A 26,986-nucleotide genomic window follows, 5' to 3' on the forward strand; every position below is an offset into this window, starting at 1 on the left:
GGTTTGACCCCTAGCTCTTCTCCTTACTGGGTGTGTGACTTTGTATAAGGCCCTTATACTTTCTGAGTCTCCAAATAGATACCATGGCCCACTTTGAAGGGTGGTTGGGGTTAAATGAGATCATTCATGTGAAATGTCTGGTAGCACCATTTCTGAAGGTGTCTCCCTAGAGTTGGAGGGAAATTAGCTGTAAAGGTGTACTAGTTTGCTAGCTGTTGAAATGCAATAGACCAGCAACAGAATGGCTTTTTAAAAGGGAAATTTAACAAGTTGCTGGTTTACAGTTCTAAGGCCGAGAAATGTCCCAATTAAAGCAGGTCTACAGAAATGTCCAATCTAAGGCATTCAGGGAGCGATACCTTAGTTCAAGAAGGCCAATGAAGTTCAGGGTTTCTCTTTCAGGTGAGAAAGCACATGGCAAACAGGATCAGGGTTTCTCTTTCATCTGGAAAGGCATGTGGCAAATATGGTGTCATCTGCTAGCTTTCTCTCTTGGCTTTCTTTCATGAAGCTCCCCGAGAGGTATTTTCCTTCTTCGTTTCCAAAGGTCGCTGGCTGGTGGACTCTGCTTCTCCTGGTTATGTTGTTCTGCTCTCTCAGAATCTCTTTCATTCTCTAAAATGTTTCCTCTTATATAGGACTTCAGAAACTAATCAAGACCCATCCAAATGGGTGGAGACATGCCTCTACCTAATCCATTTTAACAACCACTCTTGATTAAAACACATCTCCAGGGAGATGATCTAATTACAGTTTCAAACATACAATGCTGATTAGGGAATAGAAGAAACGGCTGCCTTTACAAAATGGGATTAGGATTAAAACATGGCTTTTCTAGGGGACATACATACAAACCAGCACAAAAGGTAACAATCAACATTTACTGAGGGCAAGTGGGTGTCAAATATCATGCAATTCACTTGGGTGACTTCATTTCATCCTTTTAACCACTCAATGAGAAAGGTTCCATTATCCCTACTCTGTAGATGGGGAAACTGAAGCTCAGAGAGGTTAAGTGACTGACCCAAAGTCACACAGCTTGGAAGGAGGAAATTCTGAACTGGAACTTGCCTGTGCCCAATGGCAAGTGATGCTTCTAGCTGTGACTCAACTGTACCTCTCAATGGGAGTGAAGAAGTCAAAGGCAGTGGAGACAAAAAGCAAATTTCTGTGCCTGCAATTGCTGGGCTGTGTCTGCAATTGCTGCAATTGCTGCATAGTTGAGCATCTATGGGTCAATGCGTATTTGTACAACGTCTCATGGAAAATGGCCCTGGGTAGATGGGAAGGTGGGAGGCATTCCTTTCCAGCCCTTGCTAGACTGTCCCTTTCTGCCTGCCTTGCTGGGAATAATTCCATTTCCCTAGATCTAGTGAATCAGGAAATGTTCAGGAACATACATGGTGGGACAGGTAGATAATGTGTCAAGGTGACCACCTGATCTGGTGGACAGGTAACTGGGGTATCATCCATGAAGCCCACCTGTAACCTGAAGAGGAGGCCGATGAATCATGCAGAGGGAAGGACTCCTATTGTGCTTTGGGTGGCGTGAGCGTAAGTCCCCCTGTCATGCTTGCACACTTGGGTGGGGAGGCCAGGGAGCTGGATTCAAGTCCTTGTCTGCCACAAGCTTGTTGCATGACCTCAGGTGCACCTCTTCTATTTTCTGGGTCTCAGTTTCCCATTTTCATAATGATGGAACTAAATGGATGGTCTCTGATGCTGTTGAGTGACAAGACATTAAATTGTAAGCTCAAGAAATGTTTGTATGAAGGAAGGAATGCATGGATGGTGAATGAATGTCAAAGATTGTCATTCTGCCCACAGGTGGTTGCCGAATGGTCTGGTGATGTGCTTCAGTGGCAAAGCGTTGTCCCTGGAAAGGTCAGACAGTCTGCTTGACCGGAAGGGCCCCAGGTCATCTCGTCTGGTTTTCCATGGGCCTCAGATACCCCACCATGCTTCACCAAGCTCAGTAATGTTCTCCTTTGCTTCAGAATGGTTTGGAAAAAAGAAGATACTGCTACTAACAGAACAGGAAGTTTGAGAACCACTGAAGTAGTCAATGTCCTATCTTAGTTTCCTAGGGCTGCTCAAACAAAGTGTCCCATGCTGGGTGGCTTCAGAAATAGACTGTCGCACAGCTCTGGAGGACAGCTGCCTGAAACCAAAATGCCTATGGGGCCCTGCTGCCTCTGAAACCCATAGGGGAACCCTCCCAGCCTCTTCTAGCTTCTGGTGGTTGCCGGAGTTCCATGGTGACCCTGGGCCCCCAGCTGCAGTGCTTTAACCTCTGCCTCCGTCATCGCATGGCCTTCTCCCTCCGTGTCTGTGTCTCTTCTGTAAGGGCCCACCCTACTCCACTTTGACCTCATCTCAACGTAACTATTTCCATCTACAATGACCTTATTTCCCAAGAAGATCACATTCTGAGGTTTGAGAGCTTAGGATTTCACATATCTTTTGGTGGGACAGAATTCAACATATTTTGAAGACATGGAAATTGGGGCACAGCAAGGGAATGAGAGTAGCCTTGACGGCCCAAGGGCATGGCATAAGCCAGTAGTATTTGTGGGAATTGAATGGATACTTTGGGAGCCTAGCCTTGATGGCCCAAGGGCATGGCATAAGCCAGTAGTATTTGTGGGAATTGAATGGATACTTTGGGAGCCTGGTCCAGCTAGCCTCCGGGCAGCCCAGTAATCTTGATGGGTTGGTGACCACCGGGAGCATAACTCCGGGCAGCCTTTCTGCAGGTCCAACGATGACAAAGAAGAAAAGTATGTGGATAAAATGCTTGTGTGTAGGGGATGAGGCTGTGAAATTCATTTCTTGGAAATAATTCCTGAGCTCCTAGTCTTTCCTACCTCCATACCAGGTGTATTTAATGAATGTTAGTACCCCCAGGGTAACATCCCAGAGACACAGAGCTGGAGAAGGCACAGCCCCAGCTCTCAAGGACATCATAATCTGGTGTGAAAAATAGCTCCATAGATTCCATAGCATGTTTACCCTTTATTGAGCATTTATTACATGTCAGACACTGCTACATGCTATATATGCATTTGAAGATGCCATTAGTGATCCTATTTTATTAATGGGGGAATAAGCCTTGCTACTGGAGTTTCCCCCACTGCTGCAAACAATTATTGAACTGGGAAACATGTGAAGCAACAGATTTTAGACTTTGGCCAACAGGCAGCACTGGACTGCAAATCCCAACCAAAGGGAAACAAACAAGGTGAGCCCTAAGATTGCCACAGCTTATTTTTTTTGTCAGAAAACATATTTATTATTAATGTCAGTATGCATGATAGAGAACAGGGTGTATTAGCCAGGGTTGCCTTTACGTTGCTTTTACAAATGCCTTATTTTACGTGTAATTATAAACATTACTCCAGTAAAAGAGGTATATTTTCTCTCCTTTTTATCTTCTCGCATGACCACCATAAGTTAAAACAAAACAGCTCTTATACAATCAAAGGAGAACAGAGAGAAAACCCACATGCCTCAGCCTACACAATTCCACCCAGCATTGGTGCCCGGAAGCAACGTTTTGTGAACTCTCCTCTCTAATTTAGGCCCCTCCCACCTCTATTAAAGGGAAGATTCATCAAGACACAAAGCTTGGTTATAGGGTAATATTTATGGTCAGTAGAAGTTGAATTGTAAGTGCCAATAGGTGGAGAGGTCTGAGCTTCTGTTTGAAGCAGAACTGGTTTTTACTAATACTGAAGAACGTTGGTCAATGACCGATATTTGCTCTAAGCCTTGATTTTTCGAATGATTGCTAATCACACTGTGATATCCTTCTGTTGAAACTGCTCTTTGGTGCTTCTCTTTAAATGTGTTGTTTCCTTACTAGGGGAAAAGACAAAAAGACCCACCTTTGCTATTAGTGTTGATGGGAGTTTCCCTTGCCTTAAAAGAGGACTTTATCCCCCCTTCTCCAGCATGCTCTGTTTAGCATGATTGACACAGTGCCCAGCTGTGCAGGGGGAGCAGCAGAGAGCCTGCCTGGCATTCTCGTGCTCACCCTGCAGGGTCTGAGCCTGCAGACCGAAGCACACTGGATGAGCCTCACCCCGCGTGAACTTTGAACTTCGCTTCCACTTCTTCAGCAGCTCTCTGACATTGCTCAGCGGTGACTTTGCAGAATTCTGAGCTGCTCCCCTCCAGTCCAGCCAGCTGGTCTTTGTAGAACACATCCTGCCTCTTTATCATTCGGTCTTTCTCTTCCAGCTGCTTAGCCAGGTGCTTTGCCTTAGAGCCTTCCTCCTCACTGGATGGTCTGTCTTGAAGTGTAGCTTTGTTCACTGCTCTCTGGCAGTAGCCCTCTCTTGGTCTGGTCATTTTTTATTTTCGGATTCTTTCTTAGCTTGCTCCAAGGCCAGCTCCCAGCTACTCTTCCTTTCTATACTTCTGCAGAAACTGAGGCATCATAATCACTAGAATACTGCTGAGTCTTCGAACCAGATGGAGAGAATACCTTCATTCGCTCCATCGTGCTTTCTGAAAACCGGACGCCGTGCATCACGGGATGTTCTCATTCACGTCCGTCTCGAAGGTGACTGGGCGGGGGCTGCCCCTCCCACCCGTGGCTCCCGCTTCTGTTCCCACAGCAATCCAAAGCGACATGAGCACTTCACACTCCACGCGCACACACGCATGCAAGAAGGGGCCCGAAGCCTTCCTTTGCACAGTGGGAGTGAGGCCACACCCCCACGTGCAAGGAGAAGGCACCGTCCAGAACAACCCTGCACAACTTACTGCCTGGAGGCTGAGCCCAGCAGCATTTCTAAACTTAAGAATCATAGATCAGACTGGAAAGAGGCCAAGGTGGCTTGAATTTACAGAGTAGAATATTAGAGAGGAGAGATAACTGCATGGACAGAGTGCCCCAGAGAATGGCAGCAGGCTCCTGTTGCGTATTTGGCTGTATAAGCATCTACACGCGTATTTATAAAGCTGCACAATGATGGGAAAAGAGCTACTGGAAATCAGCAGGCCAATTTCCAGAGCTCACACAGGTGTGGGACTATTTCAGACTCCCACCATCCAGTGGGCAGACTTCATACTGCACAGGGGTCAGCTATGGTCCCCATTAGGTTAGCACCCTAGCAGACTGGCCAAACTAGCCCTCAGCTAAAGGGCTGCAAACTCACCCTAATGGTCCTTAGAAGAAAGACTTGAGAGGATGAAACTGATCCCACATAAATTAACTGCAGATCTGAACAAAAGTCCAACACTCTTTAAAGGAACAAAACAAAATTCATAGTGTCGAGCACACATTACAAAACTACCGTGCTTGCTTAGGCAACACATATACTAAAACTGGAATGATACAGAGATTAGTATGGCCCCTGCGTAAGGATGACATGCAAATTCATGAAGCATTCCATATTTAAAAAAAAAACACAAAAAATTACCAAGCATAAAAAGAAGCAAGAATATATGACTTACAACCATGAGAAAAAAACAATGAGAGACAATTACGAAATGCCACAGATTAGCAGAAAAGAATACAAAAACAGCTATTAAAAATAGGTTCCATAGGTTTAAGAATGCAGAGAAAAACATGATCATGATGAGGAGAGAGATGAAAGGTACAAAAGACCAGTGGAAATGAAGAGTAAAATATCTGAAATGAGAAAGTACATCAGAAGGAATTATCAGCAGATTGGACACTGCAGAAGAAAACATCAATGAACTAAAAGACGTGACATGAAGAAACCATCTAAAACGGATGAAGATAAAGAGAAAAAAGGCTGAAAAAAATCAAATAGGCCATCCGTGATCTGTGAGATCACATATAATGGTCTAACACACCTGGACTTGGGATCTGAAAGGAGAGGAGGTGGAGCTCAGAAGATTATTTGAAGAAATAATGGCTAAACGTTCGCTACATTTGATAAAATCTATAAAACCACAGATGTAAGAATCTCAATGAACACTGAGCAGGATAAACACAAAGAAACAGTACCACAGCATATCATAATCAAATCATTAACAGCAAAAAGCACAGGTTTAAAAGCACATAGTTAAGCACTCCCAATTATATAAAGAGAAATGAAGATAAGAATGACATCAGACCTCTCATCGAAAATTATATGAACCAGGAAGCAAGGCAGTGATATTTTTAAAGTACTGGGGTAGGGAATATCTGTCAACCTAAAATTCCATACCCAGAGGAAATATCTTTCCAATAAAATGGCTAAGGAAAGACATTTTACACCTAGAAAAATCTGAGAAAAATACTGCCAGAAAATGTTAAGGAAAATTCTTCAGGAAGACAGAAAACGATACTAGATGTAAATTTGGATCTGTACCAAAGATTTAAGAGAGCCAGAAATGGTAAATATGTGGATGATTTTTTTCTCACCTTTTTTTTGACCCCATTAAAGTACAATTATGATGGGGTTTATGACAGGTGGAAGTAGAATGTATGAATATAGCACAAGGACAGGCAGAGGAAAACAGATTTATATATACAGGAAAGCTCAGACCCTGTATGTGTCATGGTATCATATTACTTGAAAGTAGACTGTGTTTGATAAGGACGAAATGTATTTGATAAACCCTAGAATTAGCACTGAAGTTTTATAAAGATAAGCGGTGGTGGGGTTCTGACTTCCAAGTCCTTGCCCTCCCCTGGGTGACCTGCTACCTCCCGAAACTTAAGTCACAGCGAGACTCCAGGCCATTCTCCTGCCGCTGCACAGCTCCCGGTTCTTCCGGCGGGCTGCAGAAGGACTGTTACCTGGGTCCTGTGAACAGGGCGGTGAGCTGTTCTCCTGATTTTGGGGAGGGATGGGTGAGGGGAAGGAGCATTTCCATCTGGGTCACAGTCAAGGGCACTGAGATGAGAAAAGCGAGTTGCTGGATTGGGGGTTGTGATGTGCTCCTGGGTCACCCCGGACCTCCGTGATTGTCCCCAGCGCGTCTTGTTTGGCGTCAGTGACGCGCTTTAGGTCCGGGCGCAGCTCTTAGGGCAGGCTCTGTGCACTGTTCTCAGCGGACCCTCGGGCATGTCAGACCTTTGCTGGTGAGGAGGAAGCCACGGGTTCCCGGGCGGAGGGTTCTCGATGCTGCTCTGTTTCCTTGTTCCCGCGAGCAGAGCCGAAGGGCTGGGCGTGCCCTGGGAACTTGCTCGGCTCGGCCAGAGCTGCACATCCTCGGGCTGTCAGCCTGGAGTAGGGCTCGTCCGGGACCCCCACGCCTGCCCGGGCTGCCCGGGTCCTGGGCCTCCCGGGCCCCCCTCCTTCTCCCCTTTCACCCCTGTGATTTTTGTAAGCGGTGGACTGAGCGGTCCCCAAGTCTTCCCAGGAACGGCTCAGGCGGGGAGGAGGGAGCACCAGACAGACGTGCAAGTGAGGAGGGCGGGGGAGCCTCGGCGTGCTGCTCCTCCGCGCGGCCCGGGGACCAGCGGATCCAGTATATTCCCAAGACCCAAGACTGAACGGAGGCCCTGAGGGCCGAGCTGCCCGCACCCCCAGCCTCTCCTGGGCCCACTCACCCCGCCTGCTCCCGGCCCCAAGGCCCTGCGTCTGGCTGCATCTCCTGCCGGGTGGCCCCTGAGACCTGGCCCAGGGCCTGGCAGTGTCATGGGTGGTCTTGCTCCCTTAATCAGCCTCTTCCCCCCTCATCCAGGCAAGACCCCAAGTGGGTCAGCGAGATCCGGACAGATGGCACAGAGGCCCGTGGCCCCACGTGGTTAGGCATCCTCACCCAAGCCTGCACCCTGGCCGGGGGCTCCACAGCTGCCAGCCTTGGGCGTCTGCCTGCCCACCCCAGCGGGCGGTGGAAGAAAGGGTCAGCGTGCTTCAGTGAGTGACAGCCTCTGCCACAGCTAATTGCTGCTTTCAAGTGGCTGCACTGGGGCCTGGGACCTGCCATCACACGTATTTGAGGGGTGGTGAGGAGAGGGTTCCACTTCCAGCTCTCCTGGGGACATGCTGAGATGGGTGGATGTGGGATCACAGCAGGTGACCCCCCGCTCCCCCAGCTAACAATGCAACGCGACAAGCCCAGTGTCCCCCCTTCCTGGCCCGTGTCCTTTGGGCAAAGTAGCAAGGTCCTACTAGAAGTTTCTTAACCCACATGCCTTAGAAACTGGGGGAATTTCAGGAAGCCAAAATCTGAACAAGGCAGAGGGATATTTTTAGCAAAATCCTTATTTTGGCATTTTTAATACCTTGGGGGAGGTATGTCTGGTCGGTGAATGAGCACATGGGCAGAAACAACGCCGCTGGTCTCGGCAGGTAAGTCACCAGCTCATTCATTCCTCCGTCCATCCACCCCCCACCCCAGCCAGCCAGTCCACGCGCTTTCTGGACTGTGTCTCTGGACCCTGTGCTGTTCTGGCTGCCGGTGCCTGGGGGTGACTGTGCTGAAGCTCCCGGGAGCCCAGACTATGTGGCCAGTGGGCTGGGAAATGGCCCCCAGCTCCCACAGGACAGGACCTGGGACCCAGAGGGGAGGCAGTGCAGAGCCACCCAGCGTCCCGCAGATAGAAGAATGAGGGGCTGGCTCGGCCGTGGGGGTGGAATTCTCTGGCTCATGGCTGTCAGTCAAGCTAGCGTCCAGACAAGTCTCTGCTTGACGGTCATTTCTGATTCTCGCCTCCTGCCCCACCTGGAGCTGGTGGAGATGGTCATCTGGCTTACACATGTCAGCCAGGAAAACGGAGTGCGGAAGACAGTGAGGTTTAAAAATACAGCAACTGCGGAATTGAAGTGGCCAGCGGAATTTCCATTAGTTTCCACCCTGCGAGAGTACAGTAAGAGTGCGGAAGCTGCCAAGCTGCCCGTGAGGATGGAGAATGTTGTCCTGCAGAGCCCAGCGTCCAAGGGGGTTGAGCCAGTCCTGGCTGTTGCAGACACAGGGACCAGAGCTGTAGAAGCAGAATCAAGATGCTCAGGGTTTCCCACATTTTGTCAGGCTATGAAGTATTAATAACCTGGCATGATATGAGGCCACGCTCAGCACACATCACTGTCACACGTGTGGCCCTTACTAACCAGGCATGCATTTGGGGGCAAGCGATAAGGCAAGAAGTGGACATAACTTCTTGTTCACCGTGAATAACAAGAAAGAAAGGCATAAAAATGTTCCATAGATTTGGGGAAACCATGGTTTTATTTGGTAAGAAGGAGAAGACGATGGTGATGGTGGTGACGACGCTGTTATTCTAAGATGGAGCCCTTGTAAGATCATTTCCCAAGCAGGGTTAGGCCGTGCTCACCTCTTAAGGTGCAGACAGGGAAAAGGATGGTAACAGACTAACTGGTCTGGGGCTTTGCTGGGGGAGAGAAGGCAAGGGAAGGGAGTATGACGATGGCCCAAGGAACCTGGACCAGGGTCATCTACCCGAGTGTTGGCATCAAGCATGACAGCAGCGTGGTGCTGAGAGAGGCCAGCTAAGTGCTCAATCACTAAGGAATGCTGTGCAGCCCCTCGCCCCCTGCCTGCCCACCATCCAGCCAACTGAGCCCTGTCCCGGGTCTGGAAGGTGAGCCAGAGGCTTGTGCTAGCACGACCCACCCCCTTGATTCCAAGCTGGTCTCACCAGGTGAGTCTCAAAGCTCATCTTTGGCTATCATTGGAAGATGCGCTCCCTCATCCTGCATTGGAAGAAGGTGCTGTGATCCAAGGGGCGGATCCCCGCAGCCATGCTGTGACCATGAAGAAAAACTAGTCTAAGGACAAAGCCAAAAACTGCATGAGGAAGGCGGAGCAAAGAAAACCACAGAGAAGCCACACTGTCTGGAACCTGGATGCCCCAGAATCCTCAGTTAGATGAGGGAATAAATTCTTATTTAAGCCAAATTGAGTTGGTTTTATGATGTGTGCAACCAAAAACCTCCTAAGCAAGTCCGAACCAACCTACTGAGCAGAGAGTGCCCCGCAAACTCTGAACATGCTTACACATATGATCTCATCCATCCACACAGAAGTCTTATGGCTTAGGCACCATTAAAATTCCCATTTTTCAGATGAGGGGACTGAGGCTTTGGGAGAAGTTGAACAGCATGCCAGTGATCATACACTGGGAACTCAGTGCAGCCAGCACATAGATGCAAAGTTCCAACTCTACTCGCCAGACACTTCGGCCTCACGCTTAGGAGACAACAAATCCTTAGGGTGAGAAGGTAGATAAAAGCCACTGACAGGCAGTCATGGACACAGGTAGGTCCCCCAGACTTTTGGCAGGGGAGATGGGGGACGGAGAGGTCGGCAGGGAGCAGGGCTTGCCTGGCAGACCAGGAGGACCCCGACGGCAGCCCACGGGGAAGGCAGTGCGCGGCTGGGACACAGTGGGGCACTGAGAGTCAGCGCATCTTCCAAGGACGAAGAAATAACAAGACATCATCGCTCGGCTGAAAAATGAACCTGTCTTCATTATTCCTGCAGAAATACATAAAAACTTTCCATTTGGGAAATGGAGCCAATTTCCAACACGATGAGTAGGGGGGAGGTAGGCGAATAAAGATGTTAGATAGTGTTGCAACTGTGAAGCTTTGCAGTACTGCTTTCTGGAAGAAATCCTTGGAAGAAACAAATAGTATTTAGAAATGGATTGGGGGAAATTCAAGGAAATGCACTATTCTGTGTTCCATATTTCCCCTCTGCACCATTGCTTAGGTCTCAAGTGATGCACAGGTGTTGCATTGCTTTCTCTGACCCAAGAGCTGGAAAATCGACTTTACAGCATGAGGGGAGGCTCAGAGCCAACTATCCTAAGTCACCCCAAAAAGGCTGGCTTTGCTCTCCTTGGCAAACCAAAGGGCAGGCATCCCCTCCATGCACAGAAGACCCCCCCCCCCCCGCCCCGGGAGAGAAACAGCACTGGGGTGTAATACTCCACATGGAAATCTTCAGAACTTCTGCCTCCCATCCCAGCAGCAAGTCTTATCCAACAGCTTGACTCATCTCCCGGCCCCCCAACTTTCAGGGGAGAGCTGTGGGTGGGGATGAAAGAATGGATGTCTGGCCCTCCATGAGCCTTGGGTGTGCTGAACAGGCAGATGGACGAGTTGGAGGAGGGTTCTGAGAATTTCTTATCACAAGGAAGTGGTGAAGGTCTCCCCTTCCCAAGAGCAGCGTTGGTGGACACCTCTCCTTTTGTGTTTGATAAATTTCACCCAGAGGCACTTGCCTATTGCACTTTCTATAGACTCTTGGTTCCTCATTCCCTTTGTGCAATTGTGGAGCTGAGCTTATCAGGGAGGAGGCCATGGCTCTGGGGGGCTTCTGGCCATCATGGTTCCAGCTTGGCATGAGCCCAGCCCACTCGCCCTATCTGAGAGGGACCCCTGGACAGGGTGTGGAGCCTGGGTTCAGGAGCCAGAGAGATACTGTCTTGGATCTTGTTCTGTACCTTGTCAGCTTTGCCAGCTTGAGACGGTGTCCCCCAAAAAGCTGTGCTGAGGTCCTCCCCCCAACCCTGTGGACAAGATCTTATTTGGATGTAGGGTCATTGCAAAGGGAATGAAGTTAGAATGAGATCACACTGGAGTTGGGGGTGGGTCTTGATTCCCTATTACTGATGTCCTTATAAAAAGAGGGAGTTTGGACACAGACCTGTCATGGAGAGAGAGAGAGAGAGAGATGACCGTGTGATGGATGGAAGCACAGGCTGGTTGTGCCACAAGCCGAGCACCACCAAGGACCACCGGGCACCACCACAGGCCAGGAGAAAGCTGCATGACAAGTTCTCCCGAGGGAGCCGAGACCTACCAACACCTCGGTTTTGGATTTCTGGTCTCCAGAACTGGGAGGCAGTACGTTTCTGCTGTTCTCGTCATCTGGTTTGTCGTAACTTTGTTGGGGCAGCCACAGGGAATGAGGACAGATGGTTCTGGAATATTGCCCCTGACCCCCCACCTTCTCGCCTCTCTCCAGGGCTCAGTGTGCCTATCTCAGCTTGCACCTTCTGCGTGCAGCGCCAGCCTGTGCCGTGCCAGGGGCCGCTCTCTGCCACCCCAGCATTTCATTTTCCAGGGGGAGGCGCCGCCAGCCCCTGCACCCCTTTGATGGATTCATCGTGAGAGGCAGGTGCAACCCCAGGCTCCCAGGCTCTGCCCCAAGGGCAGGCAACTGGTCTACCGTTTTCATTTTACAGCAAAACCTTCATTTCCAACTTCTTTTCATATAAATGGCCTCTGTGGATGGAAATTTACTGGATTCCTGAAGCCCCAGATGACTTTTAGTATTATGGGAGTTTCTTCATTTTTTTGCTAACTTAATTTCTGGGGCTATTAAAGGTAGCCAGGAGAAACGCCATCTGCTGAGCTGGTGATAGACTAGAGAAGGGATTTTAGCAGCACGACTGTAAATTTCCACTTTATCAGAGATCACGGTATCTCAAATCAATCTGGGGAAGCATTGAAATGCTGATCAGGAGAATTCTCAATCGGGGGGCCTCTCCATGTGCCATTTTTCATTTCAGTCCATCAGCTCCTGCCACTTCCCACTCAGAGGAGGCCCAGAAGCTCCACGTCCAAGTGCCTTCCAGATCGCCAGAGGAGCAGTCACCAGAAAGCCAAGAATTTGAAGGTTTTATTATTTTTATCAAAATTCTAAAAGTCTTCAATCCACTTCATTTCAGTAGCAATGGAGCACATTTCCATGGAGGGAGCGGCTAAGCCTTCCCCGCTGAGTGAGAGAAGACCCTGGCAGAGACACGCCTGCACCCACCCCACCCCCCCCAGCCTCACCTTACGGCTTCACCTTACTGGGAGACCGCGGGTCACCCATCTCTCTCCGGGCCCCACTGACAGGACGCCCTCCTCCACAGGCTTTCACCAGTGACCCCTTGGGAAGCTCTGACCATGTGCTGGCCACTGAGCCACAGAGCAAGCTGAGCCCCTGTCCCTGTAGTGCTTCCAGCATGCAGGGAACTGTGCAGGAGACACAGGGCCAAATGCAGAACAGGATTGGGTTTAGGTGCTATGGAGGCCCCTGAAGAAATGGCACAGGGTGCTGTGGGAGAGGGTGCCAGGGGCTGCGGTGTGCCCTCTGCGGGTGCCAGGGAGCTGGGGAAGGGCACAGGAGTGGAAATTGCAAAGGCAGAGAGAATGAGCCAAACAGTCAAAGACCCGGGAAAGGGCAGTCCAACAGAGGGAACAGTAAGTGTGAAGGCTGAAATGGGCCCAGCTTGACAGGTTCAGGGACAGAAGGAGAAGTGCGGTGGCGGGTGGGATGGTGGTAGGAGGGAGTGGGAGAAGTGAGCAAAGGCCACGTCTAGGGAACAGGGATTTTGGAGACAAAGGCAGGACAGCAAACCCAATGCCAGCTAATGGTGGGGGTAAGTATGGTCCCTACTGGGGGTGACACCTGAGCTGCATGTTGAAATAAAAATGGAGCCTACTGGTGGCAAGGAGGGAAGGAAAGGGACTGGGGCCCAGCTCAGACCTGCCCTGGGGAGCTGGACCCACTTCCGGACCCTACTTGCAGAGAAGAGGTTTCGGGACCCAGGGCATGTCCGCAGCGGGAGCAGGGAAAGGACCACAGGGTGCCCTTTGCTCAGCTGGAAGTAAAACGAAGGCCCAGATACAGAAGGAAGAAGAGGCCCAAGGCAGAGAGGCACTCCCAGGCTCTGCACCTGGGTGTGTGTGTTTGTACTTGCATGCACGTGTGTATGAGCAAGCATGTGCATGGTGTGTGGCTGTATGTGTGCAGGTGTTTCCATGCACATGTTCACACATTTGTGTGCATGTGTGAAGTTGCTGCTCCCCTACTTATGGAGACTGCCCCATGGCACACAGTGGGTGCTTGCTGTTGGGAGTGGGGCTGGAGCGTATGTCCTTGTTCAGCCCTGTTACCACCTAGGAGACAGGCAGATGAAGAGACATGGCTCTCAAAGGACAGGAACAAAGTGGATGGCCTGGGGTACTGGTTGCCTGGGAGACCGAAGGTGAAACAACACAGAGAAGGGCCACAGGTGGTGGCTTGTGACTGGGGACCCAGGACCATTTGCTGTCTTAGCTTTGGGGTCTCTCTTGAGGACTAGGGAACAGCTGGGGAACATTCACATAGGAAAATCCAGAAACATCCCCCCCTTACTGGGGCAGGAGAAAGGAGAACACGGGTGTGAGAGCCCCTGGCCTGGGTTCAGGTGTGCCCCGTGCCCGTGGCGAGTGACACAGTCTGAGCTTCAGTCTTGCCACCTGTGAGGCGGACGACGAGGAGCAGCTTCTCCTTTGCGTGGAGGTGAAATAGGAGAGTGAAATCAGACAGCACGTGCAAAGGGTCCTCGACCTGGTGGGGCCCCAGAAGCAGAGCCAAGGAGAGACTTGGGGCTGAAGGAAAGGGGGACATTTCAAATCATTAAAATTGGCATTGAATCAGAACTGCTCTTCCAAGCAACATTCAGAACCCCATTACTGATGTCTCAGGGAAGATTCTAATTTCAGGGAGGCAGTGGGATTAGATGCTGTTGGCTTGAAGCTGTGTGTACCCCAGAAAACCACGTTCCTAAATCTAACCCATTCTGTGGGTGTGAACTCATAGTAAGTAGGACCGTTAATGAGGCCACTTCAGTTAAGATGTGACTTACCTCATTCGGGACGGGACTAAATTGTGGTACTGGAATTCTTTATCCTGGAGTTCTTCTCCAACGCAGGGAGCAGCCAGAAGCTGAAATCCAGTAGAACCCTGGGGACAACGGAGAGCACAGGACAGACTGCCATGTCCCAGGACGAAGGCGTACGGCAGCCAGCCACTGAGCGCCGCAGTCCTGGGGAGAAAGTGTCGCCTTCATGATGCTTGATTTGAACACTTTCCTGGCTTCAAAACTGTGAGCTAATACATTCTCCTTGTTTAGCCCAACCCATTTTATAGAATTTTCTGGAGCTGCCGAAGACTCTAAACAGAAAGGTATCATGGCATCTCCAGGCCCTGAGAGCTCATCCCACGCTGGGAGTCTTCGGCCTGTCCGAGCAGGCATTCCAAGTGGCATGGAAGGGAGCATTTCCAAGACGCCCTTTTCCCTGCTCCAACAAGGGGGAGCGTTTCTGGGCTTTCCTATGGGATTCCCCCCAGCTGTCCTGGCAATGGCGGCGTAGTTAACCTCGCCCACAGACTTGGTCGTTTAAAACTACCACCAGCGTCTGCAATGAGGGCAGGTCCCTGCAGGGACGGCGCGACTGCAGGGGAAGGGCCCCCTTCCAAGATGGCGCCCGTGAGGGGCCCTGGGTTCTGGCTGTCGGCTGCATCCCCCTGTGCCTCTCCACAGCACCTGACTTCCTCTCAGTATGGCAGCTGGGTTCCAAGAGCGAGCACCCCACGGAAGAGGAGTTGGCTTCTTAAAAGCTGGGGAACCAACACCCCCATAGAGCCCTAATTCAAGGAGAGACACTTAGACATTTCCCTCTCTGGATGGGAAGAACGTCAATGAACCTGGAGGCCGTGTTTCAAACTCCCCTCTCAGCATACAAAACCTTCCATATCACATGGAGGTCATGCCCTCTGGGACACGTCCACCCTGGTCAGCACCAGGCACCTCGGCTGGGGGCCTGGCTCAGGCCTCTGCGCCTCCCTCCTCCCTCCTCTGTGGGCTCAAACTGGGAACCACCCCTTGGTTCTAAGAGATTGACCATGGAAATGTCTAGACCTGGTACAGGCCCCGCCTCTTCCCACAGGAGAGCCCACTGGGGCGAAGACTCCCTGGCAGTGCACTCCTTGGGGGGGGCGCCCCCAGGCCCCTCCCTGGTGGGTCCTGCTTGGCCTTCGGTGCTCCAGGTTCAGCCCACCAGCCCCTCTGCTCACCCAGAATTAGGACGTTTCTATGACTCGAGTTGTGAGAGTGAGAAAAAGGCACTTCTGGAGGATTCCTGGGCAAAAAGTTGTCCTAACTATATCAAGTCTAGACTGGGGAGGGCGCACCCTGGACTTGTGCAAAGCACAACCTGCTGACATGCCCCGCTCTGGCATGTTAGATTTCGGAGATAGAGGAATCTGAAGGTATATTTAGGGATTTGTTTTCTGTGCAGATGCAATTCCATCTGAAAGGTCTCTCATCATGAGGAAAAACCTCAGCTTCTCCTTCTGCATCTTAAGCTTTACGGCCTTCCTTTGAAGGTGGCCCTGGCTCTCCCCGGGTTCCTTACCATCTTGTCTTTTCCTTCTGGCCTGCCCCCGAGGCCTCCTGCCGTAGCTTAGCCCCAGGGGGCTCCCCCCAGCCCCCCACCTGCTGTCCCATCCTCAACCCGCCCACAGCTTCGTGAACTCTCCCCACTGCCTTCGGAATGGCCCATCTGCTGCTAAGCAGGGTCCTGACGACAGACAGCGCCAAAGAAAAGGCACGCGTGGGGCTGGGTGGCTGAGGGCTCTTTCCCACTTGACAACCCCATGGCTCCCTGGACAGACAGGCCCCACTGGATATGCTCTCGGACGGGCACCGTGTGATCTCTCTCAGCCAAGTCCAGGTGCCGCTTTGCCAAGACAATGGCGCCTATAAACAGTGCTTGAATTCTAGACGTGCCACTGAGGGAAGGAAAGAAGGAAGTTCAGGGGAAGTGCTACCAGGCCCTGCAACGCGGGCACGCCCACAAACAGCATCTCCCAGCGAGCTCCCGCCCCAAGGAGCAGCGCGTTTCGGTTAGGTGGACGCTGGAAGCTGCGACTGTTGTCCCAGGGAAGTAGCCATGCTCGGAGCTTCTCTTGCTTTGATTTTTTGCAAATGGACTTTGCACAATGCTGAGGCCCCAGGGAGAGTCTCTCCTTCGGCGAGGCCACGCTGCCATTTCCCTCTGAAGAAGGGCCTGGGAACAGCAGGACAAGGCTCTAGGCTGCCTGCAACCTCCTACCCACGTGCCCCATCCTCCTTGCCACAGCATCCTGGCCCCTCCCTGCTGTGAAGGCCGGGGTCTCCCCGAGAAATGTGGTCCCTGAGTTCGGCTTTGATGCTCTTCCTTCACTCATCCTGTAAGTCTACCCCCATTTTCCCCAACTCACCCTGCCGCGGCCGCCTCCCCTCTCTTCCTTTCCTACCCAAATCCCTACTGCCCCTCCAAGCCGGCCTCAGCCCCTCTCCTGCAGCAGCCTCTGCCATCCCTGCCTGCACAGAACCCCTCTCTGCGCCCGAGATCCTCAGTGATTTCCTGGCAGTGAGTTCTCCTGGGAGAGCTGCTGTGGCCCCTCGCAGGGGTCAGAGATTACCCTGAACTGTGATCCAGGCGGCGACAAGATACCGGCTTGGCAGCAGCCAAAGGTGACACTCTGTTGCCAGAGGTGTGGCGGCTGGGATGGGCAGCTGCGCCCCACGAGGATCACCAGAGCCTGGTACCCAGAGGCGGGTGGCACTGGCTGGCTGATTGCAGGGTACCTAGACGCGAAATAGAGGGGCACTCTCCCAATTCTGAAGAGTTCTGGGCCAAGTGAATGGAAGTCCAACGTGAATCATCAGACCAGAGAGGCACAGCCCCTCAACCCATCTCCAAACTTAGATGGAGACAGGCCCCGGAGCCCTGGAAGGAACTGGCTACCCGGCAAGCACGTATGCGTTCCGCTCTGCTCCATGTCTTTCCTAAAGGGAGCTATGGCCTTTTGCCATGTGGCTGCCCACTGGGAAGATGGAAATAAGCAGACTTTTGGTGATTTCTGAACACTGGCTCTGGAAAGTAATTCCAGGAGACCTAAAACGTCACTGCGGCCACCAGTCAGAGGAAGCGCTGATGGCGGTCAGGGGCCGGTGGAGTTGTGGCTCAGGCCCATCTCCCAGTGGACACCGGAGACCGCCTTCCCCGGTCCCGGAATGCATCACTGGAATAGACACACGCGGCCACTGGCAGTGTCCCCATATTGGACGCTGTGACTGGATTCCCTGAGAACAGGTGGGTCTTTTTTGATAAAGTAGCCTGAGAATGGAGGAAGCAAGATTTGGGGGTGCTCCTTAGACAGGCAAGTCCCCTGGGCTGGCCCCCAACTCTCTATAGGGCTTGGACAAGGGGCATGGCTCTTCGGCACACCGGGGTCCTCCTGGCCAGGCTGGAGAAGGGGACAGGACCAGATGGTCTCTGCAGGGCCATCCAGCTGCCACTCTGGGGTGCTCTGAGCTGTCTTCTCTGGGGTTCCAGGGGCAGTGAAGGCACTGTCAGCAACTAAGGGGTGAAGGCGGAGGGGCTGCCTTTGGTGCCTGGGAAAGCAGGCATTCTTTACAGCCCAGCAAATGCTTCAGACCCCAAATGCTGCGTTGTGCGCACGTGCGTACAGCCAGCCTCCCGCGCAGCTTCCACCTGTGAACAGCAGCTCCTGCCGCCACCCTCCTCTGCCAACCCCTGCTGCATCTCATCGCATGCTCCCAGCATCCTGACTCAGATTTGCAGGCCTTCTGACTTCCAAACCCTTCCAAAAGGTTAATACTTTGCGATGGCTCGTTCCTTTAGCTCCCATGAGCTGGCACTCCATGGGACCAGCTCACAGGTTCATTCCCAGCCAACACCTTCTTTAACAGTTCACGCCTCCGCCAGGCAGAGCCGTCAGCCCGCGGAGAGCGGGCAGGGCCCCGAGAGGCAGGAGGCTGTTAGGGGGGCTGTGGGGGCGGCCCTGAGAGCAGGAGGCACTGAGTCTGTGCTCTGGGGGCCAGGGGGGACCCCATGCGAGCAAGTCGGAAGGGGGCCCGGCCCGAGGGGCCAGACCGAGCAACAGCCACCACGGGGCGAAGTGAGGCCAGGCCAAGCCCTCCCGCACGTGACGGATAGGGGGCAGCAGACTTGTTCTTGGAAGGGCCGGGAAGTACATATTCTGCGCTTGGGGAGTATATGGTCTCACAACTACTCAGCTCTGCCCATGTGGCATGAAAGCACCAATGTGTAAAAAACCAATCGTGGCTATGTCCCAATAAAACTTTATTGACAAAATCGGGGCATAGGGCCACTTTTGGCCCTTGGGTTGTAGTTTGCCAGCCCCTGGATTATGTTGTCTAATCCTCAAAGCAGCCCAGGAAGGGTCTTTGATCAGTTCAGGTTGAATCCCACAACAGGCTGGCGAAAGGAAGGGCAAGGCAGGGCCTGGAGAAGCTGCTGCTGCTTCCAGGGGCCTCATCCTACCCTAACCCCCTGCCAAGGGTCTTGCAGGTGGTATTATCATTATTTTTATTGTTTTGCAGACGAGAGATGCTCTGAGCTGGAATTGTTCACAAGCTGCAGGACTGGGATTTGAACTTGCATTTCATTTCCCCTATCCCAAGCTGTGTCCTCGGCCCACACCAGCAGCTCTATGAATCTCTTGGGGTGGTAGGTGCAACACTGGAGGGAGGAGCTCCTTCCACCCCTCACTTCCCATCCCAGCTAAGCAAGCGCTGTGAGAGTCTGCTGACCCTCTCCTTCCCTATGCCGGGGCCACCAGCCTTCCTTGCTCTTGTCTCTTATGGCTGGGGTAGGGGTCTAAGGGTTGCTCTCTTCCCCTTCGCAGCACTGTGCTGATTCTCACTCCTTCCAGGAGCCCAGCTCTGTGACTCTGGCCTGAGGAGGGCAGGCACTGGGGCAGGGGCCAGGGGCACCCCAGGAGACAGTGAAGGCAGGAAACAATTTTGGTTTCAATTATCCTGATGATTCCAGATTGGTGGAATAAGGGGTGCTGGTTGAAATATCATCATTGTCTAATGGGGGATGGGATAAGCACTGAGGGTTGGGGAACACATGGATATGGGGGTCTCTAGTACAGTTAAAATTGCAGCTTTATCTCAGCAGCCCAGCTTCTGGTCAGGGCACAGTGCAGGTGGGGGCGACCGAGGGCCACGAGCCCCATGGGCACCACCCCAGGCCCTAGGGACGCATGGCAAAAGGTCTGCACCCAACCTGGGCACTCACTCCAGGCCGTGGAAACAGGCCTCAGAAGAGATTCCCAGCCGGTGTCAGGGGTCAGTCGTAGGTGGCCTGTCCTCAGCTCTGCTGATAGCCACTCATGGTGGATTGAAGGTCTGTGCACCCTAAAGGATCATGTTCTTAAAGCTAACTCATGCCTGTGGGCAGAGACGTGCTGTGAGTGCGGACCTGCTGTGGGTTATTTCAGCCGAGGGTTACCCCAGGTGGGTCGTAACCCTCTTACTGGAGTCCTTTAGAAGAGGATGAAATTCAGAAATAGAGACAGAGAAAAAGACACAGAAACTCAGAAGGGAAGCTGCAGGTGGAACAGCCAGAAGCTGAAATCAACAAAACCCGTGACAGAAGAAACAGCAGATGCCGCCATGTGCCTGGCCATATGACAGAGGAGCCCAGGATCACTGGCAGCTGGTCTTCGGGAGAAAGCATCACTGGTTGATGCTCTGATTTGGACATTTCCATGGCCATAGAACTGTACACTTGCAAACTAATACATCTCCATTGTTGAAAGCCAGCCCATTTCTGGTATATTGCATTTTGGCAGCTTTAGCAAGCCAAAACACTGCATAGACATCTCTACACTTGGGGTAATTGGGCCAAAGTGTCTATCTTACACAGGGCATCTACAGTTAAGGAACTCTCCAGGCCCATGTTCTTGGGTTGCCCAGTTGGCTGCACCACCGGATGTCCCAAGATATGTCTTGAGAATGTATCTGGGCACACCATGGGGTCTCCCCCAGTGCTCCCTCCCCTCACCACCTCCCAACCCCAGGGAAACACCCACGGCCACTGATCACAGTGTGGCGACTGTGCCACAATGAGGCAGAGAACCCACAACTCAATCCTGTCCTGCAACGGGTTGAGTCAGGAGAGGCCCCTGAGAGCATGTATGCTAGATCTGAAGACGAGAACTTTGCTCAAGCAGGGGAGGGCGTGGTAAGCGGAAATATGGACATGTGGACATGCCCAGCATGTTCCGAGAAGGTCTTCTTGACCCTTCCCAAGGGGGCTGCGCAGTCCTGAAGCCAGGGAGCATTGGCTCCCCCACCTCCCGTGCCCACTGCTCGGTTAAGAGCAGTAGTGATGGAGGTGCTCCCTGCCCCTTCCTCCCTTCCCTCCCCCACCAAATACAGCACAGCCCCTTCTTTCCTGAGTGCCCGCCAGGCCCAGACACCCCACCTTTGGCCCCATCAATGAGCCCAAGGACCAAGATGGAGGGTGGCTGTCTGTCAATAAAACCCCAGAGTTGGGGACAGGGCTTCCCTCCCGGAGCTCTGCATGTGGCACCCTTACTCCCTAGGTGATGTTCTATCCCAGGGTGCCTCTGAGCTGGCCTGGGGACTCACCCAGGACCCCAGGAGCTCCCAGCCTGGGGTGTCCAGAACTGTGAAGAGCAGCTCCCAATTTTGCTGGCCACCCATGCCAAGGTCACCTCATCGGGTGTCCCCCAAGCTTCAGTTCCTCCTCTGGTCCAGAACACGGCCTGGGGGCAGCTGCACAGCCCTGGGGCATCAGGAGGGCTGGGGAAGGGCAGGGAAGACCGTAGCTCCAGCGAGGTCTGATGTGCTTACTCCAAGTGCATTACCTTCTGACACTTGCTTCCAAGACAGCGGGAGCCATTCTCACTTCTACTGAGCCAAAGTGAAGCAGGCCCCAAATATCCCCTGGAAGAAGGTCTCTTGAGCAGTGGCCTCTCATGTGCCAGCGGGCCAGGCCAGAGCTCCTTGTCTGCTTGGACAATTGAACTCCAGAGAGGCTGTGGCTGCAGCCAGCCCTTCCTGTGCCCCTGGACCAGCATCTGTAGGCCAGATAGCACCGCGCTGAAATGATCCATCACTCCTCCCTGAGGGCCAGGGTTTTAAATACCAGGGGTCACTCTGAGAAAGGGAGAAGCACATGCACAGGTGGAGATGGGGCACTGTGGTCACAGATGATGAAGTGCCTACAATGCTTGGAGACAGGGCCCATAAATCTTTCATATCCAAGGGCCTTGGGTTCCTTTTGTCTGAAAGAACACTACCCATTAAATAGTCCACCCTGGGGCTGTCAAGCTCAGGTGGGCACCAGGAGTGAGCTCAAGGAAGGGCACAAGGCAGGTGCCCAGCTTACTAAATCCAAATGGACCCCAATGAGCCTTCTCTGGGGAAGTAGCCAAGGTGATTGCACCCAGTGACCTTCAGAGTCACACACAGACTTACGCACCTCTCCTGCTCTAAACCCTTCCATGGCTCCCAGCTGCTCTGATGATGCATTCTTAAACTTCCTGTGGCCTGAAATTTCCTGCATGATCTGGCTCTCTCACTCTATTGTGTGCACTGCTCCACGGTCTCCAAACTTCTTTATGTCACACACATAGAAAATCATGTATGACACACCAGGGCCAGGGGCTGAGGCTATGGGAGGGCAGAGGTGACCAACTTGGGGCTCTGTATGGACTGGCAGGGACTGGGGCTTAGAGGGGGTGAAGTCGCTGGGGGTTGAGGGACAGACTGTTGGAGAGAAGAAGGCTGCACAGAAAAGTATTCTCAGAAATCTGCAAGAAGCCACCTCAAGTCCTTGGCTGAATACTACACATTTAGGGAGATCCTTCACGTGCCCTGCAAGAACAGCTGTTGAGGGTATGAAAAAACTAATATTCTGGATTTCACAGTGCTAGAAAACATGGAAGTGATGGGCAGCAAGAATGGAGAGAAGCACCCAACTGATAGCCCAGGAAGACTGTGCTTTAGGAGTAGGGCTAATCTAGCCCTAGAGTAGGGGCCACTGCAAACCCAGCCTGATAAAGCTTATGAACAAGTCCAGAAGGGTCAAACTGACCAGCCAGTCAATGAGCAGCTTGCCAGAACAAAACTCAGCTCTCTCCAAAGGAAGACAACAAAATCCAGACTCTTGGCTTCATAGTATCCATCATGTCCAGCATTAAAAAAAAAAAACTTAGAAGAATTAGGAAAATGTGGCTATACAGAAAAAAAAGACAGTCATGGACCATAAAAATGGATCCTGAGAAGACCCAGATGTTAAAATTAGCAAAGGCTTTGAAGCAGCTACTATAATTGTACGTGAGTACTTGTAGAAAAAAACATGGTCATTAAAAATGAATAGAGAGGAATTAAGCTAAAAAAAAAAAAAAAGAGCATATGAGTGATATCAAACCAAACATAAACTCTAAAAGAGAATCAAATGAAACTTCTAAAACTAAAGAGCATGAAATCTGACATGAAGCATTCCATGGATGAAACTTGTAGCAGATGGGAAGTGACAGGATAAAGAGTGAGTAAATTGGAAGATTAGGGGCATAGAAAGTATCTTTTCTGAAAAAGAGAGAGAAAAAGTATTGGGAACAAAGAGAGGGGAGAGAGAGGGAAGGAGGAGAGTGGAGAGGAGAGGAGAGGGGAGGGGAAGGAAGAGAAAATAAGAGAAGCGGAGGGGAGGGGAGAGAGAGCAGAGCCTCTGTGACTAATGGGAAAATGTAAAGGAATCTAATATATATGCAATTGGAGCCCCCAAAGGACAGGAGAGAGAATGGATCCGAAAGAAATATTCAAAGGGCTCATGGCCAGAAAGTCCCCAAATTTGAAGAACACAGACTTACAGATTCAAGAAGCTCAGTGAAACCCAAGCAGAAAAAAATACAAAGAAAACAACACCTAGGGACATCGTAATCAAACTGCTGTGTTCCAGAGATGGAGAGGAACCCTTCAAAGCAGACTTATTGCATACAAGGGAACAATGATGCAGATGATGGCTAGTTTCTCATTAGATATGATGAGAAGCAGAAGATCACAGAAAAACCTCTTTAAGTCATGGAAAGAAAAAAAAAGTTGATCCAGAATCCTGTATCCATGAAAATCCTATATCCTTCAAAATGAAAGTGAAAGAAGACATTTTCATAAAAACACATACTGCAGGAATCCATTATGAGCAGATTTGCACTGTGAGAAATGCTAAAACCGTTCTTTGAGATGGAGGGAATCAATTTCAGAAGGAAATTCAAGTCTGCCACAAGGAATGCTGGACTCAGGAAACCAGAAAAGGCTATGTTTTTTTTTTTCTTCTTTTAATTTCTTTAAAAGACCCTATGTGCCTCCTGAGAAAGATACAACCTCCATTACGGGGTTCCTTCCAAAAATGCCAAATCTAAGCTGGAAGAAACTGCAGACTCACCCAAATTGGGGAACATTCTACAGAATAACTGGCTTACACTCCTCAAAAACGCCAAGGCCAAGAGACAGAGGAAGGCGGAGGCTGAGTTCTAGAGTAAAGGAGAGTGAAAGGGACATGTGTATGCCACGGAGTGGGTGGTTCTGGGCTGTCCCTGGACTTGGAAAAATAGTTATAAGGGACACTATTGGCTCAACTGGATGGATTTGATTATGGACTGTGGACCAGCACATTGTTGCCTCCTGGTTTTGATAATTGTGCTGTGATCATATGGGGGAATTCCATCTTCTTAGGAAACGCACACTGAAGGATTTAGAGACAGAGTCCACGTGGCCCCAACTTATTCACCAATAGTTCAAAAAATACAGTGCGTGCATGCACCCAAATGCACCGAGAAAGCCAGGCAGGCAGAATGCAACAGCTGAAACTTGACGAATCCTGGAAAAGGGGGTATTTTGTATTATTCTTGCAAATCCTTATAAGGTTGAAATTATTTTTAAAATAATAATTTCAATACAAACTAATTATGGGTGGTCACTATTTAATATCTGTTTTTCCTTGGAGAGCAAGCTGTTGGCATGCAGGTCCCGTCCCGTGTGTTTGTTGCAGGTACACAAGGATGCAGGTACGCAGGTACACAGCCACACAGGTATGCAGGTATGCAGGTATTGTTGGGAGGAAAGAGCCTAGAGGTGAGGACCTCACCTGCCAGTCCCAGGAGGCCTGGCCCTGGCTCCAGAGTCTCTCCGCACCCTGCCCGGCCAGTAAGCGACGTGGAAGCTTTCTCTTTCTCTGGAAGACAAGCTGCCCACCCGCCTGGTGACAGGCAGCGCTGGACAACTGAAGGACGGCAAGGGTCACTGTCTGGTTTCGGAGGAAGATCAAGGCTGAAGTGAGCCATCGGCAGACCCTGGGGGCCCTGGAGCCTGGCTGAGAACAGCTTCGTTCCAGGGGTGCTGGCTGGTCGGGGGGCTGGCGCCGTGTCCTCACTCTCCAACGATCTCCAACACGCCTCCAACGCGTCCCCAGTGCGTCCCCAGTGCTCGGCGGCGAGGGTCTCTGCTGCCAGGGTCCGTGTCTTGCCTGCGAGGCGTTGGGCGCCTTCTCCAGCACCGTTGCACGGCCCGTCCGGGGGGCCTGGTGGGAAGTGAGTCACCCACAGAAGAGGGACTGCAGGTCCGGCCCCTGCTTGCTCTCCTCGTCCCACGAGTTTATACAACAAGGGAACCATGTGTCCAGCCCTTCGGGACCGTCCTGAACCTGCCCGTGGATCCCGCCATCTGGATCCCAGCTCAGGGCTTGGACTTTGGCATCAGAACCCAACTCAAAACCAGCCCCTCCTCCCTCCCTCGCCGCGCGCCCCTGGGCAAGTCCCTAGCTCCCAGGCCCTCTGCATCCCCACTTCCTAAAGGGGCATAGTCGTCACGTGGCCGTGGAGGTTACAGGAGAAGCTGTGATGAAAGAGCCCAGCGTGGCTCCTGAGCCTGGGCAGCCCTCCCGGGTCGGGGACTGTTTCCAGCTGCCTGTGCCTAGAAGGGGTGGGGTTTGGGGTTCATCCATTTTTATCATTCTCAGCAAAACTGTCTTGACACCATTTCATAGATGACAAGAAAGCCAGCAGAGAGGAAGCTGTCTCCTTTCCTGGACAGCCAGCCTCTCGGGCGCCCACCAGCTCTCCTGGCCCTGCCGCCCTCACACCTGCCCACCCCGACACCCGGGCTGGCCAAGGGCTGGGCAGAGGAGCTGCTGGTGGCACTGAGGCTGGGGGCCCGGGGCTCACATACGCCCTTATGCCTTACAGGGTGCAACCGTGTCCTTGGAAGGGCCTTGGCTTCCGGCCATCTGGCTCTTGTCCACTTGTCCTTCTGCAGACTGATAGTGACTACAGAAGGCAGCGGTGGGGCGAGAGGGGTTAGCTGGAGGCCGAGGCCCCGAGGCTGACATTCCCAGCACACGGTGCTAATTATTCCGGCATTGGTGGAATTCAGGAACCTGTAGGTAGGTAGGGCTCCCTGCCCCGGGGTCTGACCCCGAAGCTCAAAGGGAGAGGCGGATGATTACAGGGGCGATATTCTTGAGTTCTGCCTGGGAGAGAAGATGCCAGAATGAAGCAGGGATTGTGCTGTCTGGTGGTCTAGAGCTCTGCACCCCAGAAAAACAGGTTCTTAAACCTAATCCATTCCTGGGGGAGTGAACCCCTCATAAGTAGGACCTTTGGATGAGGTTACTTCAATCAGGGTATGGCCCAGGGTGGGTCTTATTCCTGTTCCTGGACGTCTTTACAAGTGAATGAAATTGAGACAGAGAGAGAGAGGCATGGAGGGAGCAGCCAGGAGCCCACCATCAACACCCCAGGAAGGGAAGGGGAGCCCAGGAGAGCCCACCATGTGCCTTGCTGGGTGGCAAAGGAGCCAGAACCAAGGCTGGCCCAAGCCAGCACCACGCCTCAAAACCATGACCCAATAAATTCCTGTTGTCCAAACGGACCCACTGCAGGGAAACAGCCTGGGCATCCTGGGAAACCGGCACACACCGTCGGGGCCAGGCTAGTGTTAGGGTCTCATTGGAAAGAGGGTCTCCGGGGACCAAGCCTTCCTGCCTGTGAGGATGTCCAGGGATGCAGGGGTCCGGTCTGAAGAGGGTCTAGGGCTGGGACAGGGTCACACCTGGGAACCAGCCAGCTCGTGAGCCCACTGACCCCACACCCTCCAAGTCCCAGCTGTCCCACCTCTGCTGCACAATGGGCGTGTCACTCAGCACACGCGTGTGTTAGCTCACCTGCCACCAAGGGCGTCTGCCCAGCCAGTACCTCCGCTCCAGGGGCCTGAGAAGCCAGACCTGCCCAGGTTCCTGCTCAGCCCTGTCAGGCGGCAGGAGCAACCCTCTCTAGCAGGCCAGTGGTGGCTCCATCACAGCGTCCTCTGAGGAGTGAAGAAGAGGCTGTGCACTGGGCTCGTAAGCCCCTGGCCACATCACAGCTTTCTCTAGTTATAAAAGCA

The 26,986-nt window shown here is 52.1% G+C and overlaps 1 non-coding gene and 1 pseudogene across 1 annotated transcript; one reads left to right on the forward strand and one right to left on the reverse strand.

Moving 5' to 3' along the window:
* Nucleotides 1-3,935: 3,935 nt before the first annotated feature.
* LOC143655662 (MICOS complex subunit MIC19 pseudogene) lies at nucleotides 3,936-4,638 on the reverse strand (annotated as a pseudogene).
* Nucleotides 4,639-5,304: 666 nt separating this feature from the next.
* Nucleotides 5,305-5,408, forward strand: LOC143675270 (U6 spliceosomal RNA). The gene has a single exon (XR_013171509.1). It is a non-coding gene; the product is annotated as a U6 spliceosomal RNA (small nuclear RNA).
* The last annotated feature ends 21,578 nt before the right edge of the window (nucleotides 5,409-26,986 follow it).

The sequence above is a fragment of the Tamandua tetradactyla genome, chromosome 2, assembly GCF_023851605.1.
Source record: "Tamandua tetradactyla isolate mTamTet1 chromosome 2, mTamTet1.pri, whole genome shotgun sequence".
NCBI lineage: Eukaryota > Metazoa > Chordata > Mammalia > Pilosa > Myrmecophagidae > Tamandua > Tamandua tetradactyla.